Source organism: Balaenoptera borealis, assembly GCF_965194805.1.
Source record: "Balaenoptera borealis genome assembly, chromosome: 21".
Classification (NCBI taxonomy): Eukaryota; Metazoa; Chordata; class Mammalia; order Artiodactyla; family Balaenopteridae; genus Balaenoptera; species Balaenoptera borealis.
This window is the reverse complement of record NC_138880.1, coordinates 23,867,710-23,888,079: the sequence shown is the minus strand read 5'-3', so window position 1 is coordinate 23,888,079 and position 20,370 is coordinate 23,867,710. Positions and strand designations below refer to the sequence as shown.

Genomic DNA, 20,370 nt, shown 5'->3' with positions numbered 1-20,370 from the left:
GGCAACTCTTGCTGGGCTCCTAGATGGGGGCTGGTCTCCAGAAAGACCAAGCCATGATTAGAAGCTTGGGCTGCTCAGCCCTGCCCCACCCCATCTTCGGTGGAGCGGGGGCTGGAGATTGAGTTAATAATCCATTATGCCCATGTGATGAAGCCTCCATAAAAATCCCTAAAGCACAGGGTTTGGAGAGCTTCTGGGTTGGTGAAAACATGGAGGTGCTGAGAGGGTGGCATACCCAGTGGGGCATGGAAGCTCCGAACCCCTCCCCCATACATTATCTTCTGCATTTCTTTCATCTGCCTATTCCTGAGTTGTAGCCTTTTATAATAAAGTAGTAATCTAGTAAGTAACCTGTTTTCCTGAGGTCTGTTAGCCATTCTACCAAATTCTTGAACCTGAGGAGGGGTCATGGGAACCTCCGATTCATGACCAGTTTGTCCGAAGCACAGGTGACAACCTGAACTTGCACTTGGTGTCTGGAGTGGGGAAAGGCATTCTTGTGAGACTAAGCCTGTAACTTGAGGGCTCTGATGCTATCTCCAGGTAGCAGAATTGAATTAAATCACAGGACACCCAGTTGGTGGCACCCACAGAGAATTGGAGAATTGGTTGGTGTGGAAAAAACCCACACACATTTGGTGACAAGAAGCGAAATATTGGAGCATAGAGTGTTGAGAGTAAAGTAGAAAAAAATAAGTTTTTTTACGGTATGTCATTTGATAAAATCTTGAGCAGACTAAAATTCATGTGAAAATTCTAGTTAATGGTTTGTTGAAATATTCACAATGTAATAGTAACTGTGTTCACAAATAAAAGTAATTGGGGCTGACCCTAATTTTTGTTTTATTTATTTGTTTACTTTTTAAAGGACTTGATAGAAATATACCAACATGGGGACTTCCCTGTTGCAGCAGTGGTTAAGAATCCGCCTGCCAATGCCGGGGACACGGGTTCGAGTCCTGGTCCTGGAAGAGCCCACATGCTGCAGAGCAACTAAGCCCATGCGCCACAACTACTGAGCCCGCGTGCCACAACTACTGAAGCCTGCGTGCCTAGAGCCCGTGCTCTGCAACAAGAGAAGCCACCGCAGTAAGCAGCCTACGCACCGCAATGAAGAGTAGCCCCCGCTCGCCGCAACTAAAGCCCACGCACAGCAACGAAGACCCAACACAGCCAAAAATAAATAAATAAAATTTTTTTTTTTTAAAAGAAAGAAATATACCAATATGATAATGGTGATGGTCACCAAGTAATGGAATTATTAGGTGATGTATATTTTCTTGGTCGTACTTTCCTGTAGGTTCTAATTTTTCCACAGTGAATATGTATTATTTTTAATCTGAACTATTCTTAAGTACAAAATAATTAAATGTGGGCCTAGTATGATTCTTAAAACACATTTACCTTACCTATTTTTTCTGGGTCATATTTTTCAAATTCTTCTCTCAAGTTTCTGAATCCTTCCAGCCACTTCTCAACATCAGGTAAATCTTCTTGTTCTTCCTCTATTCTTGATATTTTCCAACACGGTCTCTAGATATGACTGAAAAGGAAAAACACCAAAGTAAATCTTGATTTAAAATTATATAAAATCTAGGGGTTCCCCGGTGGTCCAGTGGTTAGGACTCTGCACTTCCACTGTAGTGGGCCTGGGTTCAATCCCTGGCTGGGGAACTAAGATCCCACATGCCACGTGGCCAAAAATAAATAAATAAATAAAATAAAATAATATAAAATCTCAAAAAGGTAATTGGATTTGACCCTTTGCATAAAGTATGATTTTACTTCAGGAAATAAAGATTTAAATAAGTTTACATAAAAATCCAAAATGTATTTATATAAGTCTGGATTTCTTAACCCAGGCTCCATGAACGTCTGGGGCTTCACAAGTGGGTTTCAGGTAGTTCATGAAACTTTACACAAAATATCAAATGTATTTGCCTCTTCCTTGGAAGAGAGTTCATAGTTTAAGTAGGTTCTCAGTCAGGGCTGTAATCAGAGTGACAGCTGTCCTGGTTCGACCAGCACTGTTGCTTTTAGCACAGAAAGTCCTGAGTTTAGGAACTTCTCAGTCCTAGGTAAACCAGGATGGTGGTTACTCTATCTGAAATCCAAGAAAGACCGATGAAAAATAACACAAAGATTAAATTAAACTCAATTGAATGTACAAGTAAAAATTAGAAGACTACTTCTTAAATCAGAATACTGCCATTTCTTCTTATTTAACCTATGTCCTGATAATTATTTTGTATATAAACCAAAGCTCCTGGTATCTTTCCTACTTAGTTTCTAGACTAACTTCAATTTGCAAATGACCCCCGCCTTGTTACCATGAACTTTTACCTTTTGTCCTGTGTATTTGGTGGCTCCTGCATTACTAGGTTGAGGTAGGACTGCCCTGGCATGATCACCCCCAGAGTCAGTCCTGAAGGGAAATGCATGTCATCACATAAGAATCCAGATCTGTGGCAGAATGGGGAACTCAGGTGCTCTCCATTGGGTTAGGTGTCGGGGCACTCCCAAATGGTGTATATTAAGCTAATTTCTGCCCTCATTGGGGGTAGGCTAGAAATCAGTAGAAAGGACCCAGGAGAGGCCTTTCCATTTCTGCAGAATTCCATGTAAGGAAGGATGGGGCCTATGAACTCCGGAGATAAGCTCTATCTGATTAGGAGTACTCAAATTATGGTATATCTTTTTATTTCTCTTTTGTAATCCATCGACCTTTGGTAAAGTCTTTTTGAACCATCAGCTTTGTGTCAGCTGTGCCTCAGAGAATCATAGGGGGACTTTAGGCCACAGCTGGGGAGAGCAGTTCTTGTGGAGGGCACAGTGGCAGCAGCAAGAATTAATGAGACTTCGATGCAAAAGTGCGTCTCAGGAACAGAGTCTCTGACTCAATCAAGGAGAGTCTCTTTCCACTCTTCACCTTGGAAGTTCTGGTTTTGTTCTACTAAGAAAAGTGACTTTTGGACTTCCCTGGTGGCACAGTGGTTAAGAATCCACTTGCCAATGCAGGGGACACAGGTTCGAGCCCTGGTCCGGGAAGATCCCACATGCTGTGGAGCAACTAAGCCCGTGCGCCACAACTACTGAGCCTGCTCTCTAGAGCCCACGAGCCACAACTACTGAGCCCACGTGCTGCAACTACTGAACCCCGTGCGCCTAGAGCCCATGCTCTGCAACAAAGAGAAGCCACCGCGATGAGAAGCCTGTGCACCACAATGAAGAGTAGACCCCGCTCACCGCAACTAGAGAAAGCCCATGCACAGCAACAAAAACCCAACGCAGCCAAAAATAAATAAATAAAATAAATTTTTTTAAAAAGGTGACTTTTATTATATGATACTTTACAGTGTCAAATAATCAACATAGGTAGCTTTCTTCCTCTGCTGGTGTTTTTGGATGATGCATTGTGATCTTCAATCCCCAATTTTTTGAGTTCCATCTCTTTTGAGAACACCTATTCTGTTCTCATCATACCTGCATTAGTAGAAATGATACATGTGATGTAACATATAAGTTTTATAAAACTGACAAGTACATGATCTTGAGATGGCAAATGTGAGCCATGTGGGCCACAGATTTCGCCTCCTGGGCCCATACCAGCAACTCTATTAATCACAGAATTATTTCTGTTAAGCCCAGACTCAACCTCAGAAATTTTCACAAGTCCTACCAGACATTTATTTATTTCTGTGTTCATGAAATATATTTATTTATGTGTATATGTATATACATATATGCATACACACATATACATATACATAATGGATTCATCTATTCTTTCCATGTAAAAAATGAATAATTCTTTAAAAATTCTTTGGCAGGGATTTCCCTGGTGGCGCAGTGGTTAAGACTCCGAGCTCCCAATGCAGGGGACCCGGGTTTGATCCCCGGTCGGGAACTAGATCCCACATGCATGCTGCAACTAAGAGTTTGCATGCCCAGGAGATTTTTCAGCAGAGGACTGAAGCTTTGGCCCTAGAGTTCTCGCCTGCCCTTCCTGCCAGCCTGCACTACAGATTTCAGACTCTGTGAGAGCTCCTACATTCCTAGAAAGAGTCTATATTCAGGAGGAAGTAATCCCAGAAAAGGAAGAACAGGCAGATCAAGATGTGTAGCTCTGTGGCCGCCAAGTTGTGGTTTTTGACAGATCGTTGAATCAGGGAAGACTATCCTCAAAAAGAGATCTTACGAGCGTTAAAGGCCAAATGTTGTGAGGAGGAACTGGACTTTAGGGCTGTGGTGATGCATGAGGTGGTGCTAACAACTGAGCAAGGAAACCTGGGTCTTCGTACCAAAGGAGAACTAATTACTGCTTACCCTCAGGTGGTGGTAGCGAGAGTACCAACCCCTTGGGTGCAAAGTGATAGTGACATTACTGTTTTGCGCCATCTAGAGAAGATGGGATGCAGGTTGGTGAACCGACCTCAAGCCATCCTGAACTGTGGTAATAAGTTATGGAAGTTTCAAGAGTTGGCAGGTCATGGTGTTCCTCTGCCAGATACTTTCTCTTATGGTGGTCATGAAAATTTTGCTAAAATGATTGATGAAGCTGAAGTACTGGAGTTCCAAATGGTAGTGAAGAATACACGGGGTCATAAAGGCAAAGCAGTTTTCTTGGCTCGCGATAAGCACCATTTGGCTGATCTAAGCCATCTTATTCGCCATGAAGCTCCATACCTGTTTCAGAAGTATGTTAAAGAGTCTCATGGAAGGGATGTACGTGTCATTGTTGTGGGAGGCCGTGCGGTTGGCACCATGTTACGCTGTTCAACAGATGGGGGGATGCAAAGCAACTGCTCACTAGGTGGTGTACGGATGATGTGCTCCTTGAGTGAACAAGGGAAACAGCTAGCTATCCAGGTGTCTAATATCCTGGGAATGGATGTGTGTGGCATTGACCTGTTGATGAAAGACAACAGCTCCTTCTGCGTCTGAGAGGCCAATGCAAATTTAGGTTTCATAGCCTTTGATAAGGCTTGTAATCTGGATGTAGCTGGTATCATGGCGGACTATGCCGCCTCCCTTCTGCCCTCTGGCCGGCTCACCTGGCGTGTGTCCCTGCTCTCCGCGGTGTCCATGGCCAGTGAGACTAGTGAGCAGGAGCTGGGTCCCCCAGCCAACACTGCTGTCGACAACATGAGCGCAAGTTCCAGCTCTGTTGACAGCGACCCTGAAACCACGGAGCGAGAGCTGCTCACCAAGCTCCCAGGGGGCCTATCCAACATGAACCAACTGCTAGCCAATGAAATCAAACTCCTGGTGGAGTGATTCCACCAGTAAATAATTAACCAACAAAACCCTTGTAAAACTTTCTTTTTCTTCTTTCCTTTTTTTTTTTTTTTAAACCAAATTGCAATGCTGTTCATGGAAAATGCTCAGGAAGATGAGAGAAAATTGAGTAGGATTAGTTAGGAGGGAAGGAGGGGGAGACAGACGAGACCTTTGCTACTAAGATGTTACTGACTTTGATTTACAAATCCTACAGATAGAGGCAGAAGAGGTGAGATACAGAAAAATGTCAGGCTCTCACAGTTACCCTTTTAAATTACTCAAAAATGTGTAGGCTCTCAGGCCACGAAGAACATAATTTTTTCATGGTCTCTTGCTTTCGTTTTTGTACAGCTGGTATAAATTTCAGAGTAGTGTAACTTCACATTGTGTTGTAATCCGTGAGGAAGACATCTACCTAAATTATAATTTTTTTAATACAAATCTGAAAATTCAGCCCATACGCTCTTATCTAGGAGCTTTATGTTCATAGTTAGGAAATCGTGAGGAGCTCTTTTATTGACTTTTTCCCCCTTAATTTGGGTAGGAGGGCAACATGAATGTGACCCAATAAAGGTTTTTTTAATGATAAAGTTGGCATGTTTGCATGATAAAAGGGAGATGAACAGTATTGCAATGTCTGGCACACAAAATAACATTTACTCCATTGTAGACACAATTGCACTAGTTAAAAATATGTGCATTGACTTGTATCTGTTAGTGTTTTAGCCTTTTTTGAAAGATATATGCTCTGTTTATATTGCTTTTTTTTTTTTAATACATGCTAGTCTTAACATTCCCTGATTTATGCCTGCCTCTTTAACAATGCAAAGTGAAGAAAATGCTACCTTTTTTGTTAACAAGACACTGACTTGAAACATGTGCATTTAAAGCCTTTTATTTTTTTCCTTTTTTCTTTTGGTGGTTGGGCATTTAAAGAATAAGGACAAGGAAAAATATTTTGGGGGGGGAGTCAAGGGTCTATAAGTTCCTAAGTATAAAGTTGAAGTGATTTCTAATACCAGAGTTATATATCTGCATTTTTCACATTTTAGGTGGGTGTGTGTGTGTGCGCGTGCGTGTGTGCACGCGCATGCACGCTTGCATGTTTATGTGCTTTGCTTTTTGTTTACACCAACCAATCAAAAAGATTCTAGAAAATGGAGCATGATGGGAAACAGTTTTTTACTTTAAAAAGAAAAAACAACTGAGTTGTTTTCATAACTATAATCTACTGGGTAGAGGTACTCACCTAAAGACATGAGGAGAATAGCTGCTTCTTAGGCTTTTGTGTATATGTACGTTGTTTGCTTTTTTTTCTTTGGTTCTAGACTGTTCAGTGTGTGATTTATTCCACGCTACATGCTTTTCCTCTGCTTCTTGCTGTGCATTTTCTCCTATTACACATAGGTTTTGGGGCGGGGTGGACTGAACATTTTTGTTTGGGGACTTATTTAGCAGTATTGAGTCTTTTATAGCCCTACTCTGAAGCCTTCAATATTCTACTCTTTATATTACTTTATTTCTGAATTTATAAAAGCCCCCAAACTGCATATAATATGAGCCTTTAAACATGGGTAAAACTATCGCAATGAATGGTTTGGAAGGTGTGTTAAGAAATGGAGATGCTCCAGGGCTCAACGTAATTTTTTTAAGCAGCAAGTTCCATCTCCCTACAATCCTCTGAAGCTTTTTACCCAAGTCCCTTCTTGCCTCTCCAGCGCTTTTTTCCTTCAGATGGACCTTAAACATAATTTCTTGGACCCTACTAGAGAGACTTTGAGGCAATAAGATCAGTATTAACCAGCTCTAACAGACGTTTGATCATGCTTACTTGCACAGTTTTCCCCCCATTTTAAAAAAGGAATGCAATAAAACTTGTTTTTTCCATAGAATTAAATAATATTAAAATGGAGTGAAAGGTTGATTGTTGACAAATAGAATAGTACCTCTGATCTGTGCAGTGTCTCATTTCACCTTAGAAAAAGATACATAAGAGGAGTTTCTAATTTATTTTAGGATATTCTCATCTCATCTAAAAGAATTTGACTTGTACAGGGTTATTGTGTGACATATTGTGGAATATATAAGTACCTCTGGCTCACTTGGTACTTCTTTTACTAAATGACCATACTTTGGAAGATGCACACTATTCAGGATAGAGAAATAAACAAGGGAGAAGGAATCGCTTAATTAAATCATCATTCATAAGTGTGTAGAGACCATGTGGTTGCCACAGAGATTATGATACATATACTTTGAATAGTTACATATCACATGTATACAGCTTAGTGAATTTTAAAACACAAATAGAACACCCTCTCTATTTGATGAAAAACTCAAGGTTTCTGTTGGGTGGGATAAGGCACCAGGAAAAATGTAGGTAGCCTTTTAAAAAAATTATCAAATTAACCAAGTACATTAGAAGAAATATCTGAGATTATTTCACTGTTAGTTTTACTCACTATCCATCTTTTGTGCATACACACTATGTTAAAACATAGCCTTACCAAACTATTTCTGGATCGTACTGAATGGACAGGAATGGACATCTTAGAGTTTAAAAACATGAATATCCTCTTGAATTCCCTCAAAAAGTAAGATAAAGAATATGAGCAAACGATATTGGAAGAACCCAAATAAAACAGCCCAGATATTAAGTGAAAGTTAAATATATTTTCATATTGTTTAGTAACTTTCTTAAAATCTTTATTGCTATTATGAGAGGTAAAAATGTGTATTTATCAAATATGCATAGCTGTTATTTTATCATGCAAAAATCTGAATTATTGTAAAACTATTGTACATTGTTAAAATTGTAATTCTGAATTGTATTTAGAAGTAATTCTTTCTGATATTGTTTTTATGTCACCCATGATGAAAAGCGGACTATGTATATACACAAACACACAAATACGAACTATTCCATTTAAAATTTTTAATAGTTATTTTCTTTTGATTGGTCATTTCTGCTGGCTTTAACTCCACTGAACTCTGAAATATTTCTCTATATGCTATCAAATAAGAAAATACCCTGGAACATTAGAAAAATCCATCAAGAGATTTGCTTTCATCAAGCGCTTTATGAGACTTTTGAAAAGGTATCGAAGGCGTTTAAAGAAGTAATTGACTTTCAAGATCATCTCTTCTGGGGCTTCCCTGGTGGCGCAGTGGTTGAGAATCTGCCTGCTAATGCAGGGGACACGGATTCGAGCCCTGGTCTGGGAAGATCCCAGTTGCCGCGGAGCAGCTAGGCCCGTGTGCCACAACTACTGAGCCTGCGCATCTGGAGCTTGTGCTCCGCAACAAGAGAGGCCGCGACAGTGAGAGGCCCGCGCACCGCGATGAAGAGTGGCCCCCGCCTGCTGCAACTGGAGAAAGCCCTCACACAGAAACAAAGACCCAACACAGCCAAAAATAAATATAAATAAATTAATTAATTAAAAAAAATTTCATTTAAGATACATTTAGGTGCCTTTGAAGCTTGGATTTTGGAATGTTTCAGTAGTGGCCAGAAATCTGTTGTTGGAATCTTCTAGTCTTCCGGGTTGAATTTGAAATGTTTTTAGTTTTGTTTTGGATTTTTGTGCGGTATTTTATTTCCTTTATACCAATGCCCTTTTGCCATGCTGTTTTGGGGTGGCTGCCTAACTCTAGGGAAAATTCTTTCTATGTTAACGAAAATGTGGTGTTTTAAATTCCTTAATGTTTTGCATTTTTAAAATTGTTTTTAAAGAAATATTCTAACTGCTTAAAAAAAAAAAAAAGGAGTTTGCATGCCACAACTAAGGAGCCTGCCTGCTGCAACTAAAGAAGTCTGCCTGCTGCAATTAAGGCCCGGTGCAAGCAAATAAATAAATAAATAAGTAAATATTAAAAAAAAATTCTTTGGCAGACCATGTGTCCTGATTTGGGGCTTGAAAAAAACATATTATCACTGTATGCGGGACCACATATACCTTTACATACATAATTATGGAGAAGTACAACTAACTGTTCCTGCCTTGCCCTTAGAGGGTGACTAATAAACCTTTGGCTTGTTAGTTGGTTCATTCTGCCCTTCCTGATATCCAATATATATATATGTGAATCATTTTTGGCTTGAAGTCATGATCAGAAATGCAACATATGAAGAATCGGTACCAACATGGTGGTTGAATAGCACAAGCCCTGGAGTTTGACGCTGAGTAGGCTCTGAATCTCTGTCCTGACTCTGCAGTTTGTAACTTCTAATTCTCTCTCTCTGAGTCTCAGTCTCTTCGCTTATGAAACGGAAGAAATAACACTCACCTCATAGGGTTGTTAAGAAGTAAATGGTACATTGTATAAAGAGCCTAGGACAGAGTGTGGCCATTAACAGGCCCTCAACAAATGGCCTTCATGAACACTATGTTGGAACTAGACTAGAGCTGACAAGAGCTCGAAGCTGAATGTAACACAGGGGCAAAAGCTGAGAGAATATTACAAAGTAAGGCTAGGATTCATCCGTTCAACCAGCATTCACTGAGGGTCCGCCATATGCCAGGTACCACGCTGGGCGCTGGGGTCAGAAAAGAGAAGGGAGGAGTGAGAGCAGAGGCCAGAAGGCTCCTTACCCCTGGACCACCCTCCCTGTTATTACCTATCTGGATGGGTATGTTCACACTCAAGTCACCTGCTCGGATCCCTTGTGACAATGACAGGGACCTGGACAGCCAAGGAACTGACAAGGAAGATAAAATTAGGAGCCAAGACCTCACTAGTGAATGCAGCGTGGATGAGAAAACACGGACTTCAGAATCAGACAGACACAATTGTTTGTTTTTTAATAGTTTATCTGCTTACAGAAAAAATGTTAAATTTTTGGTAAAAATTCATTTTAATAAAACTAATTTTAATAAAAGATTAAAATAAGAAAAGTAATAAATGTAATTTCATTGCCCAGAGATAATTGATGCTAACATTTTGGTGTTTAGCATTCCTGTTCTTTTTCTGTGCATATTTTTTAATGGTTGAGATTATTATGTATATTATCACAATTCATTACTAATAACTATCATCAATTCATTATTATAATTGATATAATAGATAAAAATATATCCTAACATCTTGTTCTTTTCACCTAACCTTATTACATGAACATTTTCTCACGGTTTTACAAACTTTGGGGGAAGGATTATTTTACCAGCTGTGTAATATTCCATCACATGGAAGCTCCACAGTTTACTGTTTCCTTAGCCATTTCCCCAGTATTGGTTACTAGGTTCATTTCAGGTTCTACCTGTTATGAATAACTCTCTAATGAAGAATTTTATTCAATAAGCTGTTCTCTGTATTTCAAACTATTTTCTTAGGATAACTTTACATTAGTAGAATAACTGAGTCAGAGAGACTGAATATTTAAGCCTCTTGATAACATTTCCTTCCAAAAGTCTATAAATTGGTACTTTCTCCAGCAATGTCTAGGAGTGGCGGGATATGAGTTTGAATCTAATTCTACTTCTTATTGACTGAATGATTTGAGGCAAGTTATTTACCTTCTCTGAGCCTCAGGTTTGTCATCTGTAAAATGGAGATGCCTACCTAACAGATTTATAAAATTTAAAAGATGTGACATGTGTAACTTGGCACAAGTTCTGGTACACAGTCTAAGTTCTCAACCAAAATATTAGTTCCCTTCTCACTTTCCCCTATTGCTTTTTCCACTGTTGAGTAAAAAGGAAATACTAAACTTCACGTTTGTTCTACCTCCTATTAGTCAGTCATTTAGAACATAGTTGAAACTTCTTAACCACAAGGCATCTGAAGTAGTTAACTGTACAAATACAGGCACATTGTTTGTATCTGCTTTATAGAACCCACTAGATGCTGTGTCACTGAACCAGTAATAAATATTTGGTGCATCTGTTACTGTTACTGCATTTCTGAACAAGATTAGTGTTTTATATGTTTTTCTTTTTTTATTCTTATGCAAATTATTTACCATCTCTGTTCCCAGTTTCCCCATCAGAAAAATAAAGATCATACCTGTCCTATCTTATTTGTGTAATGAAAGCACTTCTTACTAACCACTGAGGTTTTCACTCACAGATGGACTATATGCACACTGAGTAAGATATGGGTGGGATTCGCCACACATGTCGGAGAGACATGGAAGGGAAGAGGAAGGAAGGAGCTGACCTTTAACCAGAGCCTGCATCTCACACACATTCATCACACACACACACACACATATTCATCACACACACACACACACCAATCATGACAGGTGCTTCAGTGTCTCAAATGTTACAGGTAAAGAAACTGAAATGCAGCAAATTTAAGTAATTTCTTCAAGGTCCCAAGCTACCAGGAGGTGGAGACACAATTCAAATACTAAACTGTACCCTGAGAAGCAGAAGGGCATTTTTATGCTTTAGCAGCTAAGTCATTATTAACACCGTTGTGGGACTGAATGAGAAAATCGTTTTTTTTAACTTCCACTTCTTTGCTTAGAGAGAAAAACACAAGGTAAATTCACCTGCAAAATTTATTTTGTTAGTTCTGAATATAAAATATGTAAACAAACTCCATCTGGAAGACAGTTCTATTACTGTAGCAAGTACTGAGTATGACCTCTGTGAGGGCATCATGTGCCTGTGACCATGTGTAACCAACATGAGCTTCCTGCTAAGATGACAGTCACATGCAGCTCTTGGAAAGGAGAGGCACAGAAGGAAAAGGATTCTTACAGTACCCAGGGCTCCCTTCACAAAAGTATTCTTAGACCAGTCAGAGTGATTTCCCCACACCCCAAAAGGAAGAAAGATGCAGGCCAAAACTGGCCAAGACTGTAAAATAAAATAACTAATATCGCAATAAGTTAAGCCATATGAAATTACGGTTTTGTAGGCCAAAATCAGTCAAATACCATCATTTTCATATGGTTCAACATATACATATGACATTGTTCCAGAAATCGAGAAAGGATTGTTTCTGGAAGTGATTTCAAAAGTGACACTTGGTAGATAGGTTTTGATGAGCTATTCCCTCTAAATTATATCCATCACTTTTATAATGGAACTATGAAATATTTTGATGGATATTTCAAACTACACAAAAGGAAAATAACTTCCTTACAACAAAATCTCTTGTTTTCTAAGTCCTAAACTTCTTTAACTTCTGCACCTGAAAAATTTGCATGTAGAATAGGTGGAATAGTATTTGTGTACATTGTGATGGCTGAAATGTGTGATACTTTATAGGAACTGCAGATATGGGGGGCATTAAATAAGGAACCAACTGCCTTATAGGTGTGTGACCTTGGGCAAAGCTGCTGACCCTCTCTGGGCTTCAGTTTACATCCATGTAAAACAAAGAGAATCACCTGCTTCATGGAGCAACTTGTGATTATGACATGAACTGTAATAAAGTAAGGGAGAGAGGACTTCCCTGGCATTCCAGCGGTGAAGACTCCAAGCTTCCACTGCAGGAGGGCGCCCGCTGGATCCCTGGTTGGGGAACTAAGATCCCACATGCTGAGCTGTGGCCAAAAAAAAAAAGTAAGGGAGAGATCTTTACAATGATAAAGTGTTATTAAAAGTTGGTTATTATATGTCAATAAAGTGTGATGCTATAGATGACTGATGCATTATATCTCTGGTTTGAAAGGAGCTTAAATAGATTGTTTCCAGTCCCCTCTTGCAGGGTAAGGAGAGAGCCACCTACAAAGACAGGCTTCTGCTAGATCCCAGTTGCTGAATTGAACGAAATTCACCCTGAGGATGAACGACGGGGCTTTTAACAGCTACACTCTTGTGGAGGCTGAGACCAGGCCACGGCTGGAGGTGCTTTACATTTCTGCCCTGGCCTGGAGAGGTCACACAGGGCAAGGGCCTCTTCCCAGACTCGAGCAACTTAGTCTCAAAACAGAGGTAGCACCGCCTACCTGGGTTTTCTGAAAGAATTAAACGCGATGATGGATTAAGAGACAAGTACGGTGCGCAGCACAAAGTCATGGCTAAATTAAGTTTGTGGGAGATCGGTGTCCTGCAGGGCCCTAGACTCGAAAACCGAATAAAAGAACCTCTGGGGATGGGTGAGGGGCCGGTAGGGAGCTGGATTTAGAGAGTTCGTGATGCCGTTCGTGATGTGTCGGTGTCTCACGGATGCAGGACGACCCGCCCCGGAGGGACCGCGGAAGCTTGGCGGCGTTGACCCCAGGATGTCGCACGCCCGCACCTGTGGGCCGGGGCCACTGGGGGTCAGCCCGCGGAGGGCTGGGGCCACTGCGGGGCTCTCCGGGCACCGTCTCTCCAGGTCGGTGGCTGCGCAGGGTCCGGGCCGGGCGTCGCGGCGGGACTATGGGGGCGGGAGGGGGCGCGCGCATCCCGGGCCCGCGGTTCCAGGTTGACCCGGGCTCCCTCAGAGGCCGAGAGGCGCCGCCGAGAGTCCAGGCGCGCTGGGCGGCTTGGGCTGCAAACCAGGCACCGAGAACGCAGGGGGCGCTGATCCCACCCGGCTTCCTTCCAGCCTCTCTTCGGCCCCCGCCGTGCCCCTAGTCCACACCCTGGCCGCGTCCCCGCAGCCGCGCGGCTCGGCTGCTTTTCCCCCGGACTCCGCTCTCCTGTTCCGGAGGAGCCGAGAGGCGCTGGGCTCGGCGCCCTGGGCTCTGCTAGCCGCCGGGTGCGGGTTGCCACGGCAACGGGCCCAGCCCCCAGCACCCCGTTCCGCCTCACTTCTCCAGAAGCCCGGGGCAGAGCCCTGGGGCTGAGAGGAGGGATGAACGCAGGAGGCCGACCCACCGCACCCAGGGCTGTGTGTCCGCCGCCCCCAGGCCCGACTTCCCCCGGAGGCACGGGGGAGCGGACAGCAGAGCGGGCGCCAGCCTGGCCCTCCCGGCGCAGGGACCTGGTCGCGCCCCTGCGCCTCGGGGTTGGTGGCCCGGTTTGGGGGACCGCGCTTGAGGCGCCTCCAAACGCAGGGATAGCGGGGTTGCCCGAACTCCAGAAAAAGGCCTAGCAAGAGAGGGTAACTGCAAGAAAGGGGTTAATCTAAAGACAGCTCCGTTCTTTCTACATTAAGCAAATAACCCCGCTGCTCTCTGGGTAAATCAGCCTATGTGGACCGAGTACTGTACCAGGTGCTGCTCGGAAACGCTTTCTACCGCCATCCTAGCCGTCTCTGCTTTCTCAGAACAAACTCTGGGGACTTACTGTGTCCCTCTGTACCCAGCTTTTCGGACGAAGAAGGTTAGAATAGTTAAACAGATCTTCTCTTTACCAGGCCATTCTGTTAGCATTTCCCTGCGACGTCTTTTGTATTTTCTTTTGTTTCTCAGCGGAATGGTGGTCGGTGGAGTTAGCGCATGCGTAGCGTTAGCGGGTACGATCAAATATTTTTCCAAAGTGGCTGTGTCGTTTTACATTTCCACAAGCAGTGTCTGAGGATTCCATTTGTTCTGCATTCCTGCCAACGTTTGGCAGTCTGTCTTTTTCAATTTTAGCCTTCTGAGATGTGTGGTGGCATCTCACTGCGGAGTTTTCTTTAGGTTAAATCATATGAAATTGCTGAAAATTGACTTACAGAAAGGGCAATGTTATACGATTGAGCCAAATTTGCATTTCCCTGGTGAGTAATGATGTCAAACGCCTTTTCATGTGCTTATTAAACTATGAATATAATCCCTTTAGCGAAGGCTATGTTTCTGTTCAAGTCTTCATCCATTTTCAAATTGGGCAAAGTCTTTTTTTTCTCTCTGATTTGTGGTTTGTCTTTTCACTCTTATTGGTGTCTTATGGACTGAACTGTATTCTTCCAAAATTCATATTTTGAAGCCCTAACTCCCAGTACCTCAGATTGTGATCCTATTTGGAGATAGAGCCTTCAAAGAGGAAATTAAGTTAGAATAGGGTCATTGGGGTAGGCCCTAATCCAATATGACTGGTGTCCTTATATGAAGAGGAGATTGGAACACAGATACACATAAGAACAACCCCATCACAGAGGAGCGATGTGACCAGGACACAGCGAGAAGGCAGCCATCTGCAAGCCAAAAAGAGAGGCCTCGGAAGAAACCAAACCTGCTGACATATTGATTTTGGATTTCTAACCTATAGAATTGTGAGAAAATTAATTTATTGTTTAAACCACCCAGTCTGTGGTATTGATACTCTGTTATGGCATCCTTCACAAACTGTTACATGGTATAATAGCTACATGTGATCCCCCCCTAGTGGCCACATTGAATAATGTTATGAAATTCAAGCAATTCTTCCAGAGAGCATCTTATGCACAGCAAGCTGAACGTATTTGACCACTGTGTCAGTTCCTAATTAATTTGACGTTAGTGTTTTCTGCAGCAGCAAATAAACTGGCGTCACAGTCCAGAGAGATACTCAGTGCCTAAACAGACCAAGAGAGGAAACTTGGCATTCTCAGAACCTGGCAAAACAGTAGCCACCTAAAATAATTAATAACCATTATAGTGTTATTAGCACCTTAATATGTAATTCAGAAACATATATAATGGTTGACATAGGATATTCATGGTAGATAAATAATGTAAATGGTAACTTTCAAGGACATAAACAAGGAGGACAAATAGAAATTATAAAATAAAATGGCACAAGTAAAAATTTTAAATGTGTAGTGATTCCCTTGCAACTTCCTGTGAATCTATAATTATTTAAAAATAAAAATTTAAAAATACCAATGGTCACAACAAATGGAAATGGGTCCAAACTCTCCAGCTAAAAGAATGAGTATCAACTTAGACTTTTTTAAAAAGGGGAAAAGAAGATATAAAAGTTTATGGAAAACATACCTCAAATATACAGAATGGTTGAAAGGAAAGGAGTAGAAAAAGATAAACTAGGCAAATACAAACCAAAGAAAAGCAGGTATTGCTCTGTTCATTTAGGGGGTTAAGAATTTAGGGCACAAATATCACTACAGATAAAGAGGACTAAAACTTAATGATAAAAGTTAAATTCACCAAGAAGGTATAACAATTCAAATTTTCTTTGCCTTTAAGAACAAAGCCTTAAAACGTATAAAGGAAAATTTGTCACAGCTACAGGAGAAATTGACAAATCCACCACTGAAGTGACTATGATTTTACATGGCGGACACACATTAGAGACAATCATATTTCTGCTAGTATATTTACTCCTACTTTATATGATGAAATTCTACATACCCACAGTTCATAGTGCTACACAAAAGTTAAGGTGGGTTCTAGGTGCTCCATTATTGAAAAATTTAAGAACTAGTACACTAGACAGAAAGAAAAAGACAAATACCATATGATATCACTTATATGTGGAATCTAAAATAAGACACAAATGAACTTATCTACAAAACAGAAACAGACTCACAGACATAGAGAACAGACTTGTGGTTGCCAAGAGGGAGGGGAGATGGGGGAGGGATGGATTGAGAGTTTGGGGTTAGGGTATGCAAACTATTATATATAGAATGGATAAACAACAAGGTACTACTGTATAGGACAGGGAACTATCTTCAATATGCTGAGATAAACCATAATGGAAAAGAATATATATATATATATATAACTGAATCACTGCTGCACAGCAGAAATTAACACAACATTGTAAATCAACTATACTTCAATAAAAATAAAGAAATAAAACATCATACAGGTTCACTGTAAAAAAAACAAACTAGTGCACTAGAAATTGAAGCTTGATATTTCCCTACTCATTTAAAAAACATTTATTGAACAACTATTATGTTTAATACATCATGGAGCTTGTATGTTAAACGAGTCAATTACTGTGCCTATTTAGTTTAGCCATTTAATAGAAATGCAAAAGTTGGAGTCTCACAGAGATTTATAGAGTAAACTGCCCTGAAGGTCCTCCCTCTCAACACTCCCTCCCTCTCTCTCTCCCTCTCAATTAAGTCTGCATCTCCTTCTTAAAGAAATGTGCTTGACAGTATGAGCAACAGTGGTTTCCGAAACTGTGATATGCCTTTAGTATATTGTTTTTTTTAATTAAGAAAATACTATAGCAAGTACAAATACTGCCCCACGAACTCAGCTGTGCAAAGCAATTTAATTTCTATGAAGAGGCTCCCTTTCACCAAGTGGTAGAAACAGTTTGGGTCCCCTTTTTCTCTCCACCGCTTTCCGGTGGATTCCATCTACATTCCAGGGATGTCTGTAGCACTAAGGCTGGGGAGGAAGGGCACGTGGTCTGGATCACCCCGCGCTGGCATCAGCTGCCAGGTTCTCCCTTATTCCCTTCTGGTCTTCAGTCATTGCCCCGCCAAGGTCACGCCTGACACTTGCCTCATTTCCAGCCACAGGGCTCTTCAGGTCGGTCTTGCCCTCGGCTGACTTTCATGTCCTTGGTTACAGAATGGTATTCTGGTGCTCCCACACCACACAGGGGCAGGAGGAATGTAATGGGTTTTTCTAGGGTCCTTGACCCGAGCAGGCTAAACTGCAGGTGCCTGGGATTTGTTCTCCTGCTCCCTTTCATGCTGGATGAACTCTGCAAGGCTGTCTCTGACTGTGTCCTAAACAACCACCCAGCCATGTCTCCCTGGCTTCTCACAGCCACCCCGGGCTGGGGAGAGTACAGGGCCCCGTCTCCTCTAGACCCAAACGAACACATCACTCCTTGCTTTCTCTCTAAATAACTCTCTTCCTTTCACCGCAGGTTTGGGAAAACTTGAGGTAATCTTTGGAAGGATGTGCTGGGCAGGAAGTTCTGCTTTCCCTCAGGTATTCTACCAAATCTCCTGTGTAGACGTGAATTATTTCTCTTCCTTTGGAAATTCGAATGCCAAGAATAGACTCTTTATTTTCTTTGCTTTCTGAATGTTTTCTTTTTCTGAGGCCATGACACAGAATGTCTACCTGACAGAAAAAGGAAGGGTCATGGGGTAAAAGCAAGCATATGGGGGAAAAGACTTCCTATATTAAAATAGCAACATATTGTTATTCAACAGTACAGATGAGCAAAAATGGCCTCTTGGATAACATTTATTAAACACTGATTTAAATAATAACAGGAATAAAGCAAGTATTAAAAAAAAGCAATTCTAGGATAAGGAAACACTAAATACTGGGGAAGGCAGTTCAAAATGTACAACACTTAGAAAACCAGTCAAGACAACTCCAGGTGAGTATTGGCTTTATTCATAGAGGCTGTAGTTCAGTGAAATCAGAAGCCCGTAAATCATGAAGGGTGGACGGTTATGATCAGAAGACTTTATTACACATCCATAAAAATAAGCTTGACTGTATTACAGAAGACTGAAAATGCTTACTGGGGTCGCGGATAAAGTAAAGAGGGGGTACTAAGATTGGGTGGGAGAGAAGAGGTTATGGGTCTCTTTAGGAAGGGGGTGTCCAACTCTGTGAGTGGGGGACAGTCTGCAGGGGCTGAAAGCTTGCAGGCTCCTCCCGCCAGCAACAGCTGAGCCAACTTCTCCAGCGAGGAGGGACTTCTGGGAGAAGAAATCCCTCTGACCATCTTTTTGATGATTCAGGGGCTCCTCTGCCCCAGAAATCACCTCCTTTAAGTAATAATGCCTAAGATCCTTCTAACAAAACTTTTGTGTCCTAAGCATTCCTAAAATAAAAATACAAGTTCTGACTCAGGTAGCACATTGAAAGTCACTCACCTGGAAGTACAACCACAGCCCTACTTGGACCCTTGTCTCACCACCTTGGAACACCCTTATAGGCAGCACAAGTATGTCTGTTCCTGCCGTGTGAGCTTCTCTAGGGCAGCACTCTTACCTTTCTGATTTTTGTATCACCAGTGCCCAACAGTGTTTGGTGTCTAGAGTAGGCATGCAATAATGCTTGTTGAAAGATGAAAAGGAAATGAATGAATGAATGAATGGTGAGTGAATGGTTCAGATCATTTCTATTTTGATGGATAAAGGAGGAGAGTGGATACCCAAGGGAGTTGATCACTAAAGGGTAAGCAGTTTCTGCAATGAACAAATAGGTTAAAAAGAAGACACATTTTGTAGTTGCATAATTTTCTTGGCATGAGCTAAGTAGGAGCTGGTAGTTGGAGTGTTTTGCATGAATACACATGATTTCTGAAGGCATGTGATGTGTGTGTGCACTTTAATAAGGGCTTTACTATTAAGACGCTTTCTTATAAAGAATTTGTTAATTAAGGTATCGTTCTAATTAATTAAGCTACCCCGAGCGAGAACTGTGGAGAAATATAGCATTTGTTTTGTTTGGTCTTTTGGAAACGATGCATCAATGAATGAAAATGAATGAGTCTACTTCAATCTTTGACTGAAATTCAGCAATTCATGTATGGTCTTATATGATCAAAAAATAAATTTTCAGAATTCATTCCTCTTTGTTTAAGGCCGGAGTTTACCACATGAACAAATAGTAACAGTGTGTTCTACTTCCTTGCAGTTTTAGAGATACACCTACACACAGGCAGTGCATTAGCCCCACCATCACCAAGTCCTTAAGTGTTTTTTTTTGTTTGTTTTTTTAAATTTCTTGTGCCTTTTTCTCTTTAGCAGCTCCCGTTCTCTAGTCCCAATTTGGTAAAAAGAGACTAATTCTTTAAAAGCTGCCACTAAAATCCAAAAAACCGCTCAATACCCTACTCTCATTTCTACATAGCCCTCCCCCCACCCCACCCCAGTCTCCAGGACACCATGCCACATTTGAAAGCAGAGTTTTCTCTCTTATCTCAGATGCCTTGTCCATCCTCAGGCTGGCAGAAAGCCACCAAGTACCGGGATTGGCGGGCAGACGCATGTTCTACTGAGCGCCATTTTCACCCCTGCCTGTGTAAGTGATACCCAGATCTTGTGATCACAGGCAGCTCATGCTCCTGGGGGCATCTGAGGCCTCTCCTTTCTGAGAAAGCCCATGGAGGGAGAGGACAGTGTGCAGATGTCCATGGAAAACCTCTTGTCAAGGATTCCAGCTACAGCTCCTCTGACGTGACAGGATAATTGGACAGAAGCCAAGGAGAGATATGATATCTCCCACTTAGGAAATACTAAAAATTCTGATTGGTAAAATTAAGGGTAACAAAGATGATAAAACTTCCTGAATTAATATAAGTTAATATTTAACTTAAATGTCTGTTTAAAAAAATCTTCTTGTGA

General features: G+C 41.5%; 1 long non-coding RNA gene and 1 pseudogene across 3 annotated transcripts in view; one reads left to right on the top strand and one right to left on the bottom strand.

Moving 5' to 3' along the window:
- LOC309619780 overlaps positions 1 to 20,370 on the bottom strand; it is a 31,073-nt gene extending 10,703 nt beyond the window's left edge. Inside the window, exons 1-3 of one of the 2 annotated variants that reach the window (XR_014239220.1) lie at positions 14,451 to 20,370; positions 7,788 to 12,778; positions 1,410 to 3,483 (exon numbers count right to left, since the gene is read on the bottom strand). This is a non-coding gene — a long non-coding RNA (uncharacterized lncRNA). The remainder of the gene's footprint in view (positions 1 to 1,409; positions 3,484 to 7,787; positions 12,779 to 14,450) is intronic. The other variant, XR_014239221.1, reaches the window with a different exon arrangement.
- On the top strand, positions 3,480 to 7,699 carry LOC309619740 (beta-citrylglutamate synthase B pseudogene; annotated as a pseudogene). The gene has a single exon. The product of its transcript is annotated as a beta-citrylglutamate synthase B pseudogene (transcript).